A 7,895-nucleotide genomic window follows, 5' to 3' on the forward strand; every position below is an offset into this window, starting at 1 on the left:
CTAGGGCTCTGCTTGTAAAACCAGGCCCAGGTCAGAATTAGAGCAGACTAAAGGAATCTGTGATAGGATTAGGCCCTCGAATAGCCATTCCAGCCAGGGTGGGAGGGAGACACCCAGGCTCAAAAAACAAACCAACCTAATGTGGAGTTTAATCCAATGCCTTCATTTTGCAGATGGGAAGACTGAGTCCCAAAGTAGGGCAGTGACTTGCACAAGGGGAGCCGGTGGAGCTAGGATTTTCCCCCATGTTCCTGAGTCCAGATTTGGTGTTCTTTCTCTGTCATACTGTTCTATGTCCTCTCTACGGTCACCCGCCAGCGCTTGGCTTCCATCTCTAGCCTGTCCCACATTGGCTGAGCGCCTGGCTACGGACACAGCAGATGTCTGGGAAATGGTCGGACTTCCTCCATCTGGGCTGGAAGGTTGTTTTCCTTGTAAGTAAAAGTCAGAGTTGGGGTGAGCCTCCCAAGACATTCGGGGGCCAGGAGTCCTGGCTCTCACTGGGGGGGGCTGGAGGAGCTTGCCTGCTTCTGCTCATTCTCATTTGTTATAAGTATGGTTTCTAATGGGTTTGCGTCCAGCAGACACTGTAAAAGATGAGCATGGAGAGGCTTGGATTAGAAGCTCCCAGCTCTGACATTCTAGGATCTGACCCCTTCCTTCCCCTCCTTCAGGGGCAGAACCTCCACTGTCCCAGGCCTGCCTTCTCTGCCTGCTCTGTCCGCTGCCAGGTGGTTCCCTTTCCTCTTGGGCTGCTCCTTGCTCCCATCTTCGGCTCTCTCTTCAGGACCAGCTCTCTGTGCCTTCCAAGGTAGCAGCAGCAGCTAGCTCAGTACAATAGAGAGAGCCCAAGTGACTGTAGGAATGTGGAATCCTTCCCTGGGGTTGCAACAACTAGCATCAGTGAAGCCGAGTTAAGGAAAAATTCCTTCCATTCAACGGTTATGTTCTACCTGGCCACAATGAAAGTGTTTTACATCAGAAAGTGAAAAGGAGCAGCCTCAGGGAATAGGAAGGCAGATTCTGAATTCAGAAGCAGCTCTGAGCTTACGCTGGGCAGCATGATCTGCGAAGGGATCCATCCCTCTCTGGCAAATTTTAGTGGGACAAAAGTGGTCAAACTCGTTAAATATTCTCCAGCAAGAAATTCTCTTTTGCACCAGGAAATAATCAAGAGAAAAAAATAGAACCATAAGCCACTTTGGACTATAAAACATGCTGGGACACATCAGAGAGAATGAGGGAAAGCTTTTTAAAGATCCTAAGTCTGATAAACAGCTGAAATTCTGTGACTTATGGAAAGAAGAATATTAGGAAATGGTCATAGAAACATTAAATTGCTTGAAGACCTTTCAACCAGCAGTTGAAGCATTAAGAAATCATGATGCAAATCGCCTAACAAGGGAAGGTATTTTTAGATTTCTTTTTTGGTAGTTTGGAAAAACAATTCTGCTTTGAACAGTATGCTTTTAAAAGAAATTAGAAATGAACTGATTAAATGTAGAAATAAAGATTTAGTATCTCATTTAATAGTTAAACAATGTTAGTCATTTATAACAGGTGGAAAAGCACCACTTTTTGGCTTTGGCAAACAAGAATGAAATATCTTTTTTTTTTTTTGCACTTAATAGTATTTTATTTTTTTCCAATTACATGTAAAGATAGTCTTCAACATTCATTTTTGTAAGATTTTGAGTTCCTCATTTTTCACCATTCCTCCTTTCCCTTCCCCCTCCCCAAGACAGCAAGCAATCCAATATAGGCTATACATGTACAATCGTGTTAAACATATTTCCACGTTAGTCATGTTGTGAAAGAATAATTGGAACAAAAGGAAAAAACACAAGAAATAAAAAACAACAAAAAAGTAAAAAAATGGTATGCTTTGATCTGCATTCAGACTCCATAGTTCTTTCTCTGGATGTGGATAGCATTTTCCATTATAAGACTTTAAGGAGTTGTCTTAGATCCTTGCATTGCTGAGAAGAGCCAATTCTATCAAAGTTAGTCATCATACGATGTGGCTGTTACTGTGTACAATGTTCTCCTGGTTCTCACTTCACTCAGCATCAGTTCATATAAGTCTTTCCAGGTTTTTCTGAAGTCAGCCTGTTCATCATTTCTTAATAGCACAATAGTATTCCATTACATTCATAGACCACAACTTGTTCAGCCATTCCAAGAATGAACTGTCTTGACTAGCAGAATCATTAATGAAAAGACTTTTTAAAGAAAATGCAAAAGAGAAGAGGTGAATGGGTGTGGGACACTCTGATGTGAAATCAGAAACCGATCTAAAATCTGTTTTGCAAAGGCAACATCAGTTTTCATGGCAAAACCAAAATTGAGCCAAGCAGACAAAATGTTTTCATTATTAAAGGAAATGAGCTTGTATGAATAAAGCAACATATACCATAACACCCAGCTCAAAGTTGCTTTTGGATGCACATTTAAAAATTTGACTGATGTCAACACCAGATGAAAGAATTTTTTTGTCTTTTTTTCCTGTGGAATTTTTGTCACAAAACAAAGATCAAGACTACCCACATATTTAAAATTTTCATTTTAAGAGTAATTTTTGAATATTAAATATTCATGGTGTCATTTAATCTTTAAATTATCTTTATTTGGCATTATTTTGCATAATGTTCCCTTTTTAAATGTTTTCTGTCATCAAATATCTACAGTGTTATCATAACGTATTGGTTTATGATAATAATGTGTTTATTATTGTCTTTTTTTTACAGAAAACTTCCAAAACTTTTAGTATAACTGTCATAGAAAATGATTCACTTTTTATTGTTGCAGTCACTCATTAGTATTTAAAAATAAGCAAATAAAGTGTTATAAAAATATAGAATAACTTGTGGTTTCGGGAGTTCCCTAGAGTTCCTGAGAAGTCTGATTTTTCATTTCTGCATCTCAAAGATTAATATGTTAGGAATTTTTTTGTCTTTTTTTTCCTGTGGAATTTTTGTCACAAAACAAAGATCAAAGAACCTAGGTTCGAATCTCGGATCTGCTGTTTAATCTCGGATCTGCTGTTTACCTAGTTTTGTAATTATGGGCAAATCCCTTCTCCTCTCTCAACCTCAGTTTCCTCTTCTGTAAAAGGTTGGGGCTAGATTAGATGACTTCTGAGATCTGTGTCCTTTGAGTTAATTTGATAGAAAACTCTGCCAATGGAAAAGGCCTGAGGCCTTCCTTCAACAGCCAGATCATGAGTACATTTTCTCTTGTATGAATAAAGCAATTTGGGTTCTTATCTTCTGGAGATAATGGCTTTAGGGTCTAACCCCTAGGAGAGGCCCTAGGCCAGGAAGGTGGGAGTGGTGCAGTGGAGCTAGCCTGGGAGAAGTTTTGAGACAGATCATACTGTGCTGGTGTCTCCACACTCTTCTGGGGCCTAGGACTGACCCCTATCCATAAGATCTTCTGGGCTCTATAGACCAAACCACCTGGATGGTTGAGAGCAATTATCCAATCTAATCAGCATAGCCCGGGGGCAGGCCCTGGGCATCTTTGAGGGTCCAGAGTCTGCCCTTGTTTGGGACATTCTCTCCGTTTAGAAAAGAGCCCAGGCCATCTCCCTAGAGCCCTGCTGCCTTCCCTTCTTACTCGCAGCTATCCCATAGGACGCTACTCCAGCTTACTCACTATGTTCTAGTTTGTATTATTATAATTGCCTCTTGAGAGACAGCATTGTATAGTGGCAGTCCCTGGTCAGTCTTCTCTTGAAGCTACTTTGTATATAACACATTGGACTTTTATTTTGCATTTTTTTATGTTGTATTTATGTTGTATCCCCTGTAGAATGGAAAATGAGGGCATGGGGTTAACTTCCAATTTTTTTCTCCGTATTCCCAGCATCCCGCACAGTCTGGCACATAATAGGAGCTTAATAAATGTTAAATTGGATGTAATTGAATCTCTGCTTCTGCTGGATCGCCATCTTCCTGTCCCTGCCCTCAGCTGTCTTCTTTCTCATTCACCCTTGGTTTCAGGTATCACCTTTATGCAGGTGACTGCATATAAACTGGGTTCCAAATACAGCACTACCACTTATTAGCTCGGTAACTTTGAGAAAGTCACTTTATCCCTATAGGTCTCAGTCTTCTTTAGGGTGAAATGAGAGGATTAGGGGCGAGGATTCCTAAAGCCCCTTCAAATTGGATGATACTGTGAATCCTAAGATTCTCACATCTCTGCCTACAGCCCAGCCTCTCTTTGAAGCCCTAACCCACATTTCCACAGGATATTTCAACTTGGATGTCTCCCCTGTACCTCAAATATGTCCCAGACTGAATTCAGGATCTATCCTCTCAATCTGAGACTCTATCTAACTTGTCTCTGTTGCTGGCCCTACCATCTTCCTAGCCCCCAGGAATGAACCTTGTCACTTTAAATTCCTCACCCTGGACACATGTTTGGGGTCAGGCCTGACTCAGATCAGTCTGGTGGTTCAGGCTCAGAATTGGAATGAGACAAACATTTAATAAGAAAGTCCTTTTAATAGCAGGGAAAGGATACTCGGCAAAGAGACCATTAGGCGCAGTTCCTGGTCAGAATATGTTCACTTATGCAGCGGTGGGAAATCCGTCAAGTCTGAGGAGTACTGACTAACTGGAGGCTAGATTTTTAAGCCCTCCATCAGCAGATTGAGCCTTAGTCCCCTAGACTAAGTCTTAAAGATGGATTTATTGCCTTTTTAGGGAAAAACTAGCTTGTGTGGCAGGGCCCTTTTAGGCTTATTGCCGTGGGTCTCATCCAGATTAAATGTTGTTCCTATTGCAACATCCAAGCCCTATTTTTCTATTTCTGCCATATTGCATCCCTGTCTCTCCACTCCCCCTGCGGTTGTTGCTAATGCAAGCCTTTATCTCGGCTCTTCTGACTGTTGTAATAACCTGCTAACTGGTCTTCCCACCACTTGTCTCCTTTCTGTTTGATCCATCATCCACATAGCTACCAAATTAATTTTCCTAATGCAAGGGCCTGATCACTCCTCTATCCCAAAGTCTTCAATGGCTCCCCACTGATTGCCAAATAGAAGTGTAAACCCCTTAGCTTACTAGTCAGAGTCCCCGTCATCTGGTCTCAACCTACCTTTCCAGCCTTGTCTGTTACTATTTTTCTTTAGCTTTTCTCCCATCTGTCTAAACTGGACAACTTGCTCTTCCCCCATTCTCATCCTCCCCCCTCCTGGCTTTGTGCCCAGGATCATGCTACTGCCCCTTCCCCACCCCCGATCCCAGAATGGACTCCATGACTCCCTGCCAGGAGGGGATGCGTAGGCCTCACAGGATGTCAGAGCTGAAAAGGAGAAATCTATCTGGGATGCCTCTGTTTGGGCCCAGAGAGACTGCTCTTGTCCTTGGAGCCACTGCCCTGGGGAATATGCGAAATCCATACTCCTCCCCACTTTGACTTCTTTGTCTGATTGCCTTAGAGGTTCTGTCCTTCCCTTCCTCTCCCCTCCCTCTCAGCCTGGGTGTGTACCGTGTGTTTCCAGAGATCAGTCACCACTGATCCAGCCCCTCTCTTCTGATCCTTCCCCTTTTCCATTAGGATTCAGTGCGGCCGCTGACCTTCCCAGGAGCCGGCCTGATGCCCCATAGGGTTTCCCCGTCTGTCAGCAGATCTGTTCTTCTTCCTGGTTGTCAGAGTCAATATCTCCCCTTTAAAGTTGCAAAAAGTTCCCTTTTACTACTGGCCACCGTCTCCCCGGCTGCTTAGGCCTCACAGCCCACCTTGATGGGAGTGGGGGTGGAGGGTGTGTGTGTGTGTGTGTGTGTGTGTGTATGAGCTCATTTATAAGGACAATTGGCAGAAGCCAAGACTGGGCATACAAACTGAGTCCCTCCCCACATTTTTGCCATCCCCTAATATATTTTTCAAATTTTCCATTTTGGTTGGATTTCTCCATTGTTAGAATTCTTGTTATATTTATCTTCCTATGTCAACATTCATTCAAAAACACTTAAGAGCCTACTGTGCTGGGCACTAGAAGAGACAAGGTATAGCTAAGATGTGGGCCCTACCCTCCTAGAACCTAGAGTGCAGCAGGGGGAAAACAAATATAGGTAACTGCTCCAGAGAATTCCAAAACAAAGTGTTGTGTGAAGCCAGAGGGAAAAGACTTAAATTTATGTTTGGGGGGGGGGGCGAGGCAGATGGAGTTAAGTGACTTGAGGGCCACACAGCTAGTAAGTGTCAAGTGTCTGAGGTGAGTTTGAATTCAGGTCCTCCTGACTCCAGGGCTGGTGCTCTATCCACCTAGCTGCCCCAAAAAGATTTATTTATTAAGAAATACATGGGGGAATCAGGAAACACTTCCTGGAGGAGGTGGCATTTGAGGTGGGCTTTAAAGGATGGATAGAATTAGGCAATTGAAGGTGCAGTAGATGGAGGGCTGGGCCTGGAGTCAGGAAGACCTGAGTTCAAATCTGGCCTCCAATACTTGTTAGCTGTGAGACCTTGGGCAAGTCATTTTATTTCTGCCTTGGTTTCCTCAGTTGCAAAAATGGGGATAATGATACCTTTCAAGGTGGTTGTGCTGATGGAATGAGATATCTGTAAAGTGCCACCTGCCTGGAACATATTAGGTACTTAATAAATGGTTGTTTGCTTCCTTCCTTCTTTTTCCAAGGGCAGGGACTGTCTTATTCACATTTGTGTCATCGGCGCTTGGCAGGGAGTTCTGGACACAGGCACGGGGGAAGGCACTGAGAGAAGGACCTTTATACGGGGACCTTTCTCTTAACATTAGGGACTCCATTTCAGAGAAAGCAAGTCCAGTTCTTGGAATGGGAGCTCTCTCCCACCCCCCAGCCTGGTCCATGCTCCTGAGGCCTGCTGAAGATGAGAACAAGCCTCTGGTCTCTCCCAAGGCCAAAAGATTGCCCTGTTCCTCTCACGAGAGAAACAAATCACTCTGTTCTACACTCAAATCCAGTTGCATAATTTCAAAAGCAACAGTTATTTTCCTCTGGGTACAAAAAGCCTGTTACGTGCTGGGTTCAGGGAAATTGTTCCTTTTGAATTTTGAATTCTGTAACTCTTATATTCCTGAACCAAGCTTTCTTCTTCTCTCCTGTCCCCCATATTGTGAGCCAGAAGCTGCCTCGCTTCCTCCAAGGAGATATTGGAAAGGTCCCTTGCTGGCTTTAAGAGTCTACAGAGCAGGCCCATCTAGGTAATTCCCACAGGGATGGGAAAACTCTGCACAACTCAAACGCCATCTTCTCTAGCAAGCCTTTCCAGACATCCCCAGGCCTTCCAGAGCATTTTATTTTGACCTTTCCGATGCGATGTCATATGCTATTTTATACTATTATTGAGTGCTTGTATTCATCTCCCTGTTTACTGCAAGCTTGAAGACTCATCTAAACCAGGTATCTTTCCATAGAACACAGGCATAGTACGTGAGTGAATGAGGTAAGATCTTGAAGAAACTTCTTCTACCCTAGCACTTAGAGCTAGAAGGATCAGACTGAGATGGAAGGGTGCTTTGAGATCATCTCATCCAATATTCTTTTACACATGAAGAAAGGGGCCCAGAGAGGTCATTTGCCCACTGGCACACAGGTAGAATCTGAACCCAGATCTCTCCAACTCCAAATCAGGGATTCTTTCCATTCTAGGATATAGAAGCCCTAACACATAGATGAACAAGAGGCTGGTCTGGCTATATGCTAAGTCCCTGCTAATCTAGGTTTCTAGACACAGATTTCATTGCTGGCAAATGTGCCCTGAGCTGGGGAAATAGGAAAGAGAAGTTATAGATATTCCCGCCCCCCCCCACCCTTCCCCCCTCCCCCCCCCCCCATAGCAGCCTCCCCTCATGTCCGGGAAAATCGAGAACACAGTGGCTCATGGCCAGCCATTGGGTTTGG

The sequence above is a fragment of the Vombatus ursinus genome, unplaced genomic scaffold (genome assembly GCF_900497805.2).
Source record: "Vombatus ursinus unplaced genomic scaffold, bare-nosed wombat genome assembly UNPS02003292.1, whole genome shotgun sequence".
Taxonomy (NCBI): Eukaryota; Metazoa; Chordata; class Mammalia; order Diprotodontia; family Vombatidae; genus Vombatus; species Vombatus ursinus.